This window comes from Chelonia mydas, chromosome 4 (genome assembly GCF_015237465.2).
Source record: "Chelonia mydas isolate rCheMyd1 chromosome 4, rCheMyd1.pri.v2, whole genome shotgun sequence".
Taxonomy (NCBI): Eukaryota; Metazoa; Chordata; order Testudines; family Cheloniidae; genus Chelonia; species Chelonia mydas.
The window spans coordinates 122,008,046-122,023,300 of record NC_057852.1 but is presented as its reverse complement, the minus strand read 5'-3'; the positions used below and the strand labels follow the sequence as shown (position 1 = coordinate 122,023,300).

General features: G+C 40.8%; 1 long non-coding RNA gene across 2 annotated transcripts; it reads left to right on the top strand.

Moving 5' to 3' along the window:
• The first annotated feature begins 2,756 nt into the window (after positions 1–2,756).
• On the top strand, positions 2,757–12,561 carry LOC122465403. 2 transcript variants are annotated; one of them, XR_006290218.1, is made up of 2 exons: positions 2,757–4,893; positions 6,607–12,561. It is a non-coding gene; the product is annotated as an uncharacterized LOC122465403 (long non-coding RNA). The 2 variants fall into 2 exon arrangements; XR_006290217.1 differs by having other exon boundaries at positions 6,004–12,561.
• Positions 12,562–15,255: the final 2,694 nt, after the last annotated feature.

Here is a 15,255-nt window from a genome sequence, read left to right as displayed (position 1 = left end):
ACACAATATTATTGCCTGAAACATCATTGTCTTTGCTCAGAAATACAAATTTTCTGGCTTGATACATAAATATATTTAGGTCTGTTTTCTTTATCCTAAATGTAACTAATTTAAAAGTTTTCTAACATAATTGCAGTGCATGCAAAATGCAGTTTTGCATCCAGTCTGCTGTGGGGAGGCTTTTTTTTTAACTGTATTTCTTACATCATTGTCTGTCAGGCTTTGTCTGTATTAGGGATGTTTTTCAAACAATTTCCCCCTGTTGCTCATGCCAGTTCAGTGCTACCAGTATTAGCAGCTTTGAAAGCCATAATGTAGACAGGCTTCCAGCTGCCACTCCTGTTCTAAGCACTGCCATCTAGCCTCCTCAGAATGGATCTAACCTGTAGTTCTTGGCCTGTCCACATGATGGCTCTTAGCATTGCTAACAACAATTATGGTAAATTTATTAACAAGGTTGGGAAATTCTTGCAACATTTCCCAAGTGCAGACAGGAGTTATGAACAGGGGAGTCCAAACCATAGGGGTACAGAATTGTTCAGGCCTTCATTACTCCCTAGATCCAAATAGGGTTAAATGTGGATATTCTAAGCCTGCATCCACACTAGCAGTAATCATTAGTGACAGTCAGGGCTGGATTAATGCAGGGGCATTAGGGACTGCAGCCTGGGCCCTTGGATTTTGAGGACACCCCAAAAATATGAATCAATTACTTCATTGTTCTTCAGCTGGCAGCCTGCAGTCCAGTTCTGACTTGTTGAGGGGCTTCTGTTTGGCCCACTGCTGGGTATCTGCTTTCCTTTCATGCCTCCTGGGAAGCAGCAGCCAATCACAACTGCTCCACAAGCTGCTGAGCTCAGTCCCCCTTCCCTCAGGAGCTTAGCCTCTACTCTCACAGGAAGGGAGGTGCAAAGAAGCCGTCCCTCCTCACAGGAGAGGAGGATGAAACAGAAAGAGCCCTGCAGCTCTACAGCCTCTTCCTTTGTCCCCTCCAGTGAGCAGGAATGGCTTCTCTCCACTCCCTCCCTCTCTGTTATGCCCAACCTGGGAAGGTAGAAGGGGGGTAAAGAACCCCTGGCGGGGGCCATGCTACAGCCCAGTAGAAAGCAAAGCCCCTTGGTCCTAGTGATTGCCTTTTGGCCTGCCAAGGTTTGGACATTGCCTTATCTGGCCTTCCAGAAAATGTAATTGAATACCACTGCTATAAATGCTATAGGTTATTAGGTAATTAAAGCCATAGCATCACTGTGAATTACTACCAATTATGTGCGTAAATAAAAATGGTTTTATGCATTGTAATTAGGGCTGTCAATTAATCACAGTTAACTCAATTAACAAACAACTCAAAACAAATTTGATTTAAAAAATCACGATTAATCGCAGTTTTAATCGCGCTGTTAAACAATAGAATACCAATTGAAATTTATTATAAATATATTTGGATGGTTTTTTCTACCTTTTTTAAATATATTGATTGCAATTACAGCACAGAATACAAAGTGTACAGTGCTCACTTTATATTTTTTATCACAAATATTTGCACTGTAAAAAGATAAACAAAAGAAATAGTATTTTTCAGTTCACCTCATCCAAATGCAGTCTCTTTATCATGAAAGTTCAACTTACAAATGTATATTTTTTTGTTACATAACTGCACTCAAAAACAAAACAACGTAAAACTTTAGAGCCTACATGTCCACTCAGTTCTACTTCTTGTTCAGCCAATTGCTAAGACAAACAAGTTTTGTTTACGTTTACGGGAGATAATGATGACCACTTCTTATTTACAATGTCACCTTAAAGTGAGAACAGGCATTCGCATGGCACTTTTGCAGCCAGCGTTGCAAGTTATTTACGTGCCCGATATCCTAAACATTTGTATGCTCCTTTATGCTTCGGCCATTATTCCAGAGGACATGGTTCCATGCCGATGATGCTTGTTAAAAAAAACAAACAAAAAAAAACGTTAATTAAATTTGTGACTCAACTCCTTGAGGCTGAATTGTAGGTCTCTTGCTCTGTGGTTTTACCTGCATTCTGCCATATATTTTGTGTTCTGGCAGTCTCTGACGACCCAGTACATGTTGTTCAATTTAAGAATACTTTCACTGCAGACTTGACAAAATGAAAAGAAGGTACCAATGGTGAGATTTCTAAGGGCAAATCTACACGACAGCGGTACGTTGGCGCAGCTTCACCAATGCAGCTGTGCTGCTGTAGCACGTTTGGTGAAGACACGCTATGCTGACAGGAGAGCACTCTACCATCAGCATAATTACTCCACCTCTGCGAGAGGCAAAAGCTATGTCAGTGGGACAGCGTCTCCCACCAACATAATGCCGGTGTGGACAGTGCTTAGGTCACTGTAAGTTGCATCGCTCAAGGGGGTGACTTTTTCACACTGCTGTGTAACGTACATCGACTTAAGCAGTAGTGTAAACCAGCACTTAAAATAGCTACAGCACTCGACCCAAGGTTTAAGAATCTGAAGTGCCGTCCAAAATCTGAGAGGGATTAGATGTGGAACATGCTGTCAGAAGTCTTAAAAGAGCAACACTCTGATGCAGAAACTACAGAACCCAAACCACCAGAAAAGAAAATCAACCTTCTGCTGGTGGCATCTGACTCAGATGATGAACATGAAGGTGCATGAGCCCGCACTGCTTTGGATCATTATTGAGTAGAACCTGTCAGCATGGAAGCATGTCCTCCAGAATGGTGGTCAAAGCATGAAGGGGCATATGGATATTTAGCATATTTTACAACACTGGCTACAACAGTGCCATGCGAATACCAGTTCTCACTTTCAGGTGACATTGTAAATAAAAAGAGGGCAGCATTATCGCCCCTAAATGTAAACGAACTCGTTTGTCTTAACGTTTGGCTGAACAAGAAGTAGGACTGAGTGGGCTTGTAAATTGCATTTTCACGATAGAGATCACACTACAGTGCTTAAAAGAAATAGAATTTTCAATTCACCTCATTCTTTTTTAGAGTGCAAACATTTGTAATAAATATAAAGTGAGCACTGTACCATTTGTATTCTGTGCTGGAATTGAAAATCAGTATATTTGAAAATGTAGAAATTATCCAAAAATATTTAAATAAATGGTATTCTATTATTGTTCAACAGTGCAATTAAACCTGTGATTAACGTGATTAACTTTTTTAATCATTTGACATACCTAATTGTAACTCTTTCAGCTTTACAATTGGTATCTCACATTTAAAATCTGGAACTGAAATAATCAAGGTCATTTAACAATAAAATATTTGACATCAGGCATGCGTGTTGGTAAAATAGTAAAGGGAAGGAACTGAGTATGCCAAGAGGGGGCGCCAAAACTATAACAACTCATCAAACTTAATCCAGCCCTCTGAACATGGCAATGGTGAAAGCGGTAGTCTAGCCTGGACACCAAAGATTTTTTTTTATAACCTGTTCAGCAGAGTGTCTTCAGTACAGCCGCCTTTGCTGATAACACCAGTGGTAAACATTTTAGATCTTAAATTTGCTGGTGTAAATGAGACCTAACACAGTGAGGACCCAAATCTCAATGTAACCCGTTTTGACGACTTTCCAGTTATAACACCAATCTCTTGTTGTGGTCATTGTTGAAGTTAGCATTATTTGCTCTAATCTGGATTGCGGCTTTATAAAAACGCTTCAGTATATCACTATCTGTATTTCAGTGAAGCAAAGACAACCCTCTTTGCATCTTATTAGGTCTTTATTCATTTTAAAGTGGGCTCCTTCATATTAGAATACACAAATTAAACCCTTAAATATTACTAGTATAACTTTTATTGTGATAGTCTTTTACAATTTCAAATATCTCTCAGCACTAATTAAGTTGTGCAATTTGTAATTATAGGAACCCCACACATACAATGAGTACGCACATAATGCACATCTGAACAGGGTGAGGCAGCATGGAGAGTACAGTATAGCTTTTTTGACTGCCTTATTTTGCATTTACACCTTCAGAAAAATCTAAGTTTAAAGATTAAGTCAATTGATAGGTCTCATACTTTAAAGGGAAACTTTCTATATTAAAGATTGTATTACAAGTAAGTGCTAATGATCTGAACCCCAGTTAGGATTATCTGTAATTCAGGAATGTATATTCTCCCCCCCCCCCAAATCAAATTTTTCTTTTCTAAAATACCAATTTTCCAAATTTTACATGTCTCCAGAGCTGTCAGAATAGATGGCTTGTATTTGTTACCTTTTATCTTAATTGCTTATGTCTTAACACACAAGACTAAAAATGTTAAGTAAATTGATGTCACTATGCTGTGTTTTACTTTGGGCGTATGACTCTCTTTTGGGGGATGAAACTAGACTGGTCAGTTGTAACCTCTTCAGTCATTCTCACTTTGGTCTTGTCTACACTTGGTAGTAGCCAGTTCACACGTCAGAGATGAGTTATCTGCAGAAATGCACAGGCTCTTAATGTGTAGACAAGGGCATGCAGGATCTTATATCAATTGAATTAGTCCCATTTACTTCAGGAACACTGCTGAATTAGGGTTATTCCGAAGTGTAGACATGTCTCCATTTCTATGGACTACCACAGGTTCTGTTTGTAGTAGGTGGTGATGGTTACGCATTGTTCTGTGCTGATCCCTGTGGTGTCTGGATGCCATTGCATAAACTTGAAAAAACTTCAGTTCCTTCTCAGGAAAGGAATAAAACTCCTCCTCTCCCCACAGGCTAAAGCCAGTTATTTCAGAAGTTTCGCATTTCAGTAGTTTATTTCCTAGAACATGCAGCTAGACCTATTTCACAACTTGTTTCTAGGCGAAGGCAGATGAGCCAGTCCTTGTACCACACCTTAAGGATGACATGACTCAGGCTCAGGCTATCCCCATCTGTGACAAATTCCATAGGTAAGAGCCTCATAAGTGTTTCCATGTCAAATGCCGCTGCTCTGGTGGTGTGTAGTTTCAGAGGTGATCTGATAGGCCCTAGCACATTTAGGGTATGTCTACATTGCAGTGTAAGTCCAGGCTTTGAACTCGGGCTCAAGCCTATCTCCGGCTTCCATCTATACACAAATCATCCTAAGGACCACATGGGGGTGGAGGGTCTGAGGCTAAGTCAAGCTGGAGCCCAGGGTTCAAACCCTATTGCTTTGCAGTGAGACAGCCCCACTGGACTTATGCTCTGGAAGTCCCCCAAAAATATCCCACAGCCCTATGGGCTGACTTTATTTGTCCTCCGGACAGTCAAGTTTTCCCACACTGCACCACGAACAAAGGACTAGAAGGGCCACATTTTGGGATGGCGCTAGGAAGGCTGGGTTATTGGTGGTTGGACTTAAGCCTACATAATGCCGTGTAGTTGGTGGAGCCCCAGGTTGGAACCCAGGGTTCAATAATTCATAACTTGGGGGTTACAAATGAGTGTAGATGCTCAAGCCCTAGGTTAACAAACCTGGGGTCAGCTAACTTGAGTTCTACTAACCCTGGGTTTACATAACATTACCTTAGGCTATGTTTACCCTGTAATTAGACCCCTGCAGCTGCTCTGTGCCAGCTGACTTGGGGTCCTAGAGCTTGGGTGAAGGGGCTGTTTAATTGCAGTGTAGCCATTCAGGCAGCTGTGAGACCCTCCAACCTCGCATGGTCCTAGAGCATTTGTGCCAATTTAAATGAACAATGTCAACTTTCATTTTTCTTAAACTGAATAACTTTTTTAAAATATAGTGTTCTGATAGAGCCCCTTTAATAGGATGGTCTGGATTATTTTGGGGTTGTTTTTCTTTAAACCTTCTAAAAAAGTTGTGGTTTGTGTCTGGTTTTTTGTTGTCTTTTCCCTGTTTACCCTACTGTGTGTTAAAACTTTTTGCATGGACCTAAGAACAACATCAACCCTTTTGGGCCCCCTTTTTCTCCATCTTCCACTTCCCTCTCGTTTCTCTGTACACACCTGCCTATGCTGCTTCATATTTAATTTCGGCTTTGCTGCTGCTGTTACCAATAAACCTCTTCTTGTAGAGTGCACATGTGACCTTCCTGCAGTTCTGTGCCTGAGAGATGGCTTCCTGTTTGGGCACAAGCCAGGAAGCACAGCTAGCATCAATGAAATGGTGACACGGAATCTACCCAAATTGCTGATAAATGCACCAAGTAAACAAACTGGTAAAAAATTTAAGGCAAAATACACCTTTTCTGTAATCAGATTCCATTGTAATAATTTTATAGGGTTACTAGTTGCAATAGTAGATACAACATACTTGGGGAAACATAACTTACAGGTTGGCAATCTCCCCTTTTAATCAGTGCTATTTAGAGGATGCGTATACCTTGACTTGCTGCTCTACAGATCACTGGTTTTCCTGACTGGTTTCATTGACTTCTTTTAATTTAATAAAAATCTTTTTCAGTTTTGTGGGTTTAAAAAAAAAAACACAACTTTTTTGCAGTCTGATTTTAGGGTCTGTGCTCCTTGGCACTGCCCCTTTCAACAAGATAGAATTTCAAAGTAGAGCTCATTGTCATACATTCATTTGGCAACGTTGTCTAACCAGTAGGCTATAAATGCAGTAAACACTCTGCAGCCTTTACCCTTCTATTTAAATCTTTATTCTGTTTCCTCAGGTACTACAGAGGTGGGTGTGAGAAACAAAATCTGCACAGATGGATGGATCTATCAATGCAGGCTACTGGGCAATCTTTCCCTGGAGCTGCCAAAAGACTGTAGGCAACTAGTGATAAGAGTTGAAGTTTTCATCAGCTTGTGTTTTCTTAACCAGCTTCAATCTCTGTTCTGCTTCCATTAGAAGCATCCAGAGCGAAATTGTTGTATATTTTAAGTCTTACTGTAAATCTAAATAACCAGCTAATTCATTGCTTTGAGTTAGTGGCAGAGACCGATAGAGGAAGGACTGGTCTTATGTACAGCAGTTTTATTTGTGGCCCTGTTTTCATCATCTTGAAAGATAATGTATTTTCTTGCTTGCTTCTTTGCCTCCTTCTCCAGCCCCCATCAATTGAAAGCTCAAGCTTGTGCCAAACCTTCTCTGAGGAAGGTCTTTAAATTCTTCTTTGGTTATGTCCCCTTTTTTTCCACCCTTGGAATCCTGCCTGCTTTAATGGCTTACACCCTTTGATTTACTGGACCATGTAACGCGTGCTCAAAGAGTGGTGTCAACTATGAAATCCAAAACTGCCATTAAATTCCATAGGGCCAGGATTTCTCCCCTAGTTTCTGCTCACCACATCTAACAAAGTCTAACCTTCATTTCTAGTATCATCCATACATGTGGCTTCCCACCTATGAAAAATGGGAGGTTGTAGGCATACACAATGCCATACGTTTTTCCTCTCCCAGGTCAATGCATTGAACAATAAAACAAAAAATCCACACTAGTGCAGCTTCTACCTTATCTACAGTTTATATCTGTAGTTACCTAAGATAAGTATGTTCTCTGAGTCAGGTAGGTCACCCAACCAGTTTACACTGGCTTGATTCTTGGAAGACGTGGGTTCTGTTCTGCACCTCAGTCCTGACTTGCTAGCTCCATTTTGATTTCTGTTAAGCAGAGAGACTGCCAGCTCAAACCAAAGGTGTAATTGTTTTTTGGTGTGTCCAAACAGTGAGGATGAGGCTGTCCAAATTCATTTTTAATTGTGACCAAACAGAATTTGAATCTAGGACTTCAGTGTTGAGGCTTGTGTGTCATAATCCACTAAAACACATAAATGGTCGGAAATCTGCTGCTGTTTTAATAGACCTTCTGTTGAAGCTCTCTAACGTTCTGGGAATAACCTCATGAGACTGTCCTTGCTTGCCTGACTGTAATCTGAGATCATGCCTTCGGTTCTGAGTAAACGAAGGGTAGGATTCTAGGAGTAACAATCTCCCAAGCATGTTTCACTGCCAGAACCTATTTGACTGGAGGCTTCTCACTGTTAATTGGAAATAATGTCAGAAGTATCTTTCACCCCAGGCTCGTCATTTCCAAAAGGAATAGCAAGAGCAAGGTCTGTCAATGCCAGATATTTTGGTCTTCAAACATCTCCACCTGCACTCTCAATCCTCATGTTTTTGCAAGGTGTGCGTGTGTATAACTAAAATGTGTAGATAGGGCTATGGCATAAGAATCAAGTTAATATCTATATCTATCATATTAGAATGCATCCCTAAGAAAATTCTCATTAATTTGATTCACTGAAAGAATCTTCTAGTGAAGTGACTTTCAACCTTTCTATATTGCAAGCCCATGTTAATCAGGAAAAAAATATATGGATATTCCCTCTTCCTCCTCCCTTCCCCAATCGAGCCATAAAGAAAAGAAGGGTGATCAGATCCCCTGAAACATGTTTGAGACCCACCCTCCCAGAACCATCAGCTATGGTATTTGCACTATGCTCCTGGCCCTACTGTCTGTCTGCCTTACAATTTCTAAAAAGAAACACACATTTTCTCTCTTCTCTGCAGTTCTAGGAAGAGAAAGTTTGAGAAGAATTATTTTTAGAAAGCCTTTTTCAGTACTGTTGCACAGTGGTGTGATTGTATTGCGTAAAATAGGGATGTTACTTTGTTGGCTGCTGTGAAGTTAAAGATTCACTGTGCTCTTTTGTCCCCCCATATCACTTAAAATGAGTATTTAGACAATTTAAGTGATTTATATTTTACTGGAAGTTGAGGAGAGGAACTGTTTGAACACTACTTCCTGAAGCATCCTGTCATCTCTGTGATTGCTCTTAATTAATGTGCTTCATGGAAGAGGGGCTGTCTTTGTTGCTTGCATAAGGCTGAATGTATTGTCTGCCCTTAAGATATTTTCAGTTTGACCATATGTATGGTATTCTGGGGTTCTCTCTTTAATCAAAGCTCTCTCTCCCTTTCTCCAGGACGTGCAAAATTAAGTCAAGGCTTTAAACTGTAATTCCATGAAGAGCCAACTGTTGAGCGACTGTATCTAGTGTAAAGTGTGGCTATTATGGTGATGGGGCAATAGAAATATCTCAATGGATGAGTGGTCTAAAGATGAGAACCATGAAGGAAAGTAAGAGGTACATGGCATAAGATGTTACCTCATCAAAATTTCACTTTTGTTACACATTCTCACACTAGACAAGGAAAGGGGGCATTGTTTAATAGTAAGCATGCTAGTCTTTGAACTCAGTACGGTATCCTGTTGCTGAAAGTCCCAATATACCATCCTTCAACCTCTCCGGGCTGTTTACGCATTTGTAAAATGGTGGCAATAAGGGGTGCTAAGAATAATTGGTGGTTAAGTGCTTTGAGCTCCACTGATGTATTTGCATTGGGAATTTTTTTGATCCTTATGTGGTTCCAAATGTTGTGGAATCCTGTGTGTTAAACTGCTGCTGAGGAAGTAATGCTATACTCATGAGTCTGAGTTGTCCTTAGCCTTTAACAGATCTGCAGGAGGAAAGATTAAAGTGAAGCAGAACTACTGACTGGCTGCTCTAAGCAAGTGTACTCTTACCTCATAAGAAATGTTGTTCCTTTCCAAGTGTTGCTCAAGTTCAGTTCATTTGAAGAACCAGAGTTTGGAGTCATAGTGATTGCGTGTTGGGGTTTTTTGTTTGTTTTTTTTTTTAAATCCATGATTACTCCAGAAAATTGTGCCATGTTAATCCATGTTAATAACTGGGCAATCCAAACTGGTCATGGATTGAGCCATCACAAATGGAGACGTGTTAGTGTGTTGTCCTAAATGGTCTGATATCTTTCATTTTTGATTGAATTAGTCTTGCTGTGGTGATTCTGATTCATGATCAATTTTGGTAAGTTTAGAAGCAAACAAGTGTATTAAAAATAAGTGCCTGTTTAAGACAATTGCACTGCATCATAGGTTTAAGGGGGTTTTCACCTGGAGTGCAGAAGAATTCCTGAGTCTACAGAAATTCTCCAGTATATCATAGGGCAACTTGTACTGGACCTGTTCTGCTTGATCTAAAAATCTGTTTTTGCCATAGAGAACTAAACTGATCCACTCTGACCTGATTTTTAGCTGATAACAGTTAGGCTGTGAATGCTGAGTTGACAGTGAGAGACGGCACAGAAAGTGTTCTGAGTAAGGAAAAGATTTTAAAGTAGAAAACAGATCAGGCTGAGAGAATTAAGGGACAAAAAGAATGAGTGGTAGATTTCCTGAACAAGGGAAGAAATTAAAGTAAGACCTGTCTAATTTTCCTTCAGGACAGGAACCAGCTTCTCATTGTGTGTACGGTGGCTAGCACAAATAGCCCTGATGTCCGATGTGGGCCTCTAGGCCAGTGTTTTTCAAAGTTCAGATCATGACCCAGTACTGGATTGCAGCGTATAAGGTACTGGGTCGCCTTGCTCAGCACCCAGGGACCCTAGCGGCTCTGGTTAGCACCACTGACCAGGATGTTAACAGTCCCATCAGCGGTGCTGCCCAGCTAAGGCAGGCTAGTGCCCACCTGCTCTGACACTGCGCTGGGCCCCAGAAGCAGCCAGCAACAGGTCCGGCTTCTAGGCAGGGGGGTCATGGAGCTCCGCATGCTGCCCGAGCACCAGTTCCGCACTCTCATTGGTGGGTTCCCTGCTGGCGAGAGCCGCACAGAGCCGCTTGCACACCTCCGCCTAGGAGCCAGACCTGCTGCTGTCTGTTTCCGGGACGCAGCACTGTCTGTGGCGCCAGGACAGGCAGGAAGCCTGCCTTAGCACCCCTGCTGTGACACTAACCGGGAGCCACTGGAGGTAAGTCCACGCCCCAAACCCATGCCCCAGCCCTAAGCCTCCTCCAAACCTGGAGCCCCTCCTGCACCCCAAATCCCTCATCCCTGGCCCCACCGCAGAGCCTGTACCTCCCAGCCCCACTCCGCAGCCCAAACCTCTGCCCCAGCCCTGAGCCCCTCCTACTCCAAACCCCTCATCCCCAGCTCCGTTGGGTCACAGGCATCAACAATTTTCTTCAACTGGGTCCCCTGGAAAAAAGTTTGAAAACCACTGCTAGGCACTACCACAATATATATCAATAGACTACCCACAGCATTGGAGCTAAGTGATGTGTTTAACTTATTCAATAGGTGTGTAGTGATTTTGCCTCTTAAAGACAGCTCAGTATCTTTGAATTTCGCATCTCTCTAATTAGCTCTTGATAGTCTAAAATTACTCAAAATTTACAGGGAGAAAAGGAAAAATCTTCAGTGAAGTTGTTCAGAGTCTTTCAGTGGAGAGTGTGATGTTTTTTCCAGCTGGACACAGGGGTTGCAAATCAACTTCTGTATTTGTAGCCTGGAAATGGAGAATAGATTTCACAGATGAAGACACCAGCTTATGCACAGCTCATATCTGCTTGTTGCAAACACACTTTGTTGTTGTTGTTGCTTAAATGAGTTTCAAATGCCTTGAGAACTGGGTAGTTCTGAGGTGAAGGAAAACTGGGAGAAGCTGCAAGGTCTGGAGCAAACATCTCCAACAGCTTTGCTGTAAATGGAAGAAAATATCTTATTCTTTTCTTTTTAAGCCTGCTTCATGTCATCTGAAATGCTGCCTTTGCTGTTTATCTTAGCTCTATGCGTGACTGTTGCTTTTTGACACAACACGTCTCTTGCACAGCACTGCATGTTTCTATATGCCTTGCAGTGTGTGAGTGTTAAGGATGGCTGAGCTTGAAAGAAACCTCAGATCAAGACATCCCTGCAGTCTAGACCATAGTTTTCAATTGCCAAAGGCCCCCCCACACACACTCTTATTCATGCAGGAAATTTAAAAGACAAAACTAAGTGACTCTTCAACTGAAAGAAGTGTCTACATGGGTTTGCCCTAACTAACTAAACCAGTTTAATTAAACTGCTGAATGTTTTGTGTAGTCAAGACCTGGGAATGCCCTGCTGCCTATTCCCTCCCACTTATACCAAAAGGATGCTTGTGATAACCGCAACTGGTGAGCTACCATATGGGGAAGAGAGGCAGCCTTGCAAGCAGCTGGGACCTAAATATTTAGCTTGCATTCTGCAGACTGTTTATCTTGCTGTGATTCTACTTAATTGCTCAATTCCTTGTAAAAAAAAAAAAAAAAAAGTGTGTTAAAAAAATTGGGCAATCCTTATGCATACTCCAGATTTGTTTTCAAAACTAGCGCTTTCATTTCCCCCTTTCAAGCACCATAACAATATTTAGTTGTAGATGAGCTAAGAAATTCTGAATGTTACTATAACACTGAGTCACCCAAGCAAAGATTAACCAAATAAGGAAACAATGCAGTGGATTGAGAAATTTTGGAAGCCATCATATTTTGACATTTTTGTTTTAAAAAAAAAGTCTAGAGCTATATTCAGTATAATATGGAATGTGTTGTTTTCTGTCGATACCCACTAATCAATGCAGCATAAACAAAACTGTATAAACAAAAACATGCCCATTACCAAGTTTTAGATCGTAGAATCATATGGACATTATGCTTTAATATGTGCACAGATTTGGATGTCACTTAAAATGCCAATGATCTGAAAATGTGGTTTTTTTACCTGTAATGAAATGTGGTATAATTTCCTGTTTCGTTTTTTTTCCCCCTTTCAGTTGCAATTTTTGATGGAGGCAGTGACCCCCCCCCCCAAAAAAAATCAATCAATGGAGTCAGTTCCTGTTTATACTCCTTTTTTTTTTTTTTTCCAAGTTTTCGTTTATATTCATTTTCATGTTCTCAGAGTGGCAGTGGCAGAGTTTCAGACACTGCGGGGGGTAATATAGGGGATGCTGATTTGTTTCAAAGCTGCTGTCTTTGGATTTTTAATTGTGGAAACGTTTTGTACTAGTCTGAAGTTCTCTGAAATCATGTTTTTACCAACGTATTTTTAAACTTTGAGTCAAATGTAAGTTCACTCTGTGTTTCTTTAAATTCGTCTGTTATTCCTGAATCAAAATCATGCTATGTTATTCCACTTCAGAAGATGCATTCCAAAAATTAGATTGAGGGGACTGAGTCTGATGCTCAAATTGCCATTTTTTAAATTAGAATGGCATTAAAATGTTGATTTATAAAAGATTTTGCATGAGACTCTTTGGTGCAATGGAAAGGGTTCAGCTGTCTCTTGCTTATACAGTATCATAACCATGCCGAACAAATATAACACTGTCCCGGCACAGAGGCACTTGTAGTCTAAATTTGGCTATTAATTGGTGATTATACAAGAAATGATGAAAACTGGAGGAGAATTGGGGCAAATGGAAACAGGTTGGAGGCTTCTAACAGTTTGTTGTGACTTCTGAGTCCAGCTTGTTAGTGTCTTTAACAATTTATTTTATTGTATAAATTTGTAGCAGCTGTTAAAGAAATAAGATTTTTCTGCATTCTGAAGTTGGTCCTCAGCCTTATTGAGGAGTATGTTTTACTCCCTTAGTGACTCTGACTTACCAGTTTCTTAATTTCTCACATAATGTGTTGCTTTTTGTTCTCTTTAAAATGTTTCTGGTTCATGCGTGTGGGTGTGTTCTCTTCCCAGTCTCAGTGAGTAACTGCTGAGCTGAGACCTAATAGCAGCACTGTCATAACGAAGCTTGTTAATTATTTATATTATGGTAGCAAGCCCCACACTGATATCAAGGTCCCATTCTAATAGACACTATCCAATTTCTGTCCCAAATTGTTTACAGTCTAAATATGTAAAAAAAAGAAATATTATCACCCCCATTTTACGGAGGAACCTTGAGGCACAGAGATTAAGGTCCCAAGGTCACACTGGAAGTCTGAAGCAGAAGTGGGGAATTGAACTCAGATTTCCTGAATCTCAGTCCAATACCTTAAAATCAAGACCAGCCTTCTCTAACATTAATTTATGAATTATTACTGGATGAAAACCGCCAGAGTTCACAGGGTGAGTTTCGTTTTGTTTCACAATCATTTTACTCTAACTTCTTCTTTCTGTTTACTCCCACTCCAGTGTCCAAAAAGAATGGAAATATTCTTTTTGTTTTGTGCCAGAGTCCATGCCGGGAATTTTCCAAAAGCACCTGTGTAGCAGATTGGAAATGTAAATAGTAATATTCTCTGAGGCTTCACAACACCAGTAGGGCTTGAGATTTAACTGATTATATTAGAATTTCAAGTATTAAACTATTATCTCAGACCTGTTTTAAACCACCACCACAGCTAGGTGACTTTGGGGCACACTTTGACACTTATGTGGGATAAAGCAGATGAAGTGGCCTGTTGCTTGCCACATTCTGTTGTGAGCCCGTCAAATCCTGCAAATTGAGCTGGATCAGAACCAAGTAAATCCTAGATGCTGCAGTAAGTAGTCTTAGTTCAGCAGAAGGAGCTCTTTCCTCTGAGACCATTCTAAACGAATGCCCCAGAAGGGTAGGATGCCGTGTGCTGCTACACCTGCAGTCATTCAGATGAACCGTAAAGATCCTTACCAGGCTGGTCTGTCATGGCAACTTTTTCATAAAGATAGAGGCGTTAACCTCACTGTTGCGGCCAAACTACAATCCAAAACATTAATGCTCTGCAGTTTCCTACGGATGCAGTTCACCTTCACTTCTGCTCATAAATGACTCTGTAGTGTTGCTGAGTTGATACTGTCAAACTGCTGCTGCTTTCCATCCCACAGGTGACTGCAGTTCACTGGGGGAGTAGGAAGTGTGAACCTCTGGGGAACGCTTAGTCACCAATGTTCGGAAAGTAGTATGAGAGTCTCGTCCAAAAGGTGCTGTGAGTGTGCAGTATTACTGGTAATTATTAAGTGGATAGATGAAAAATTATAATGTTAACTAAAGTTTGAGATCCGTGTTATGTACCACCTGATGGAGCATCACCAACCTCTGCAAGGAGAGATGATTTGACAGGCTTTAACTCTTTCAAGAGTGAAAAGACACAGGATTTACTGTGGTTTTAGGTTTGACATAAATGTTATCCCCACCACTGATTATCAACTGTATAGAATGACACTCATTTTCACTCACTAGATATGTGACTTCCAGGAAGGCACGTGATTTTATATACCTTAGTGCCTCTGTCAGCTTAGAAACTGAGCATGTCCCTCCGAGGCAGCAGTCTTGTACAGCACCAATCTGAATGATAAAGAGGCTTTCATTCGTAGAGGGTGTGCTGCTTTGCATGAACCACATTTTTTGCACAATTTCTTTATTTTCCAATGTCCTAACTTTTGGAAATGAAAGGAAAAAAGCATCCCTGGAAGAAGCCTTTGCACCGCCTCCTCTTAATTTTTTCCTTCTGTAGATAAGTTGTCTTGTTATTGCCTATCAAAATTTTGCTGTGGTTTCACCTATGCATTCAAATT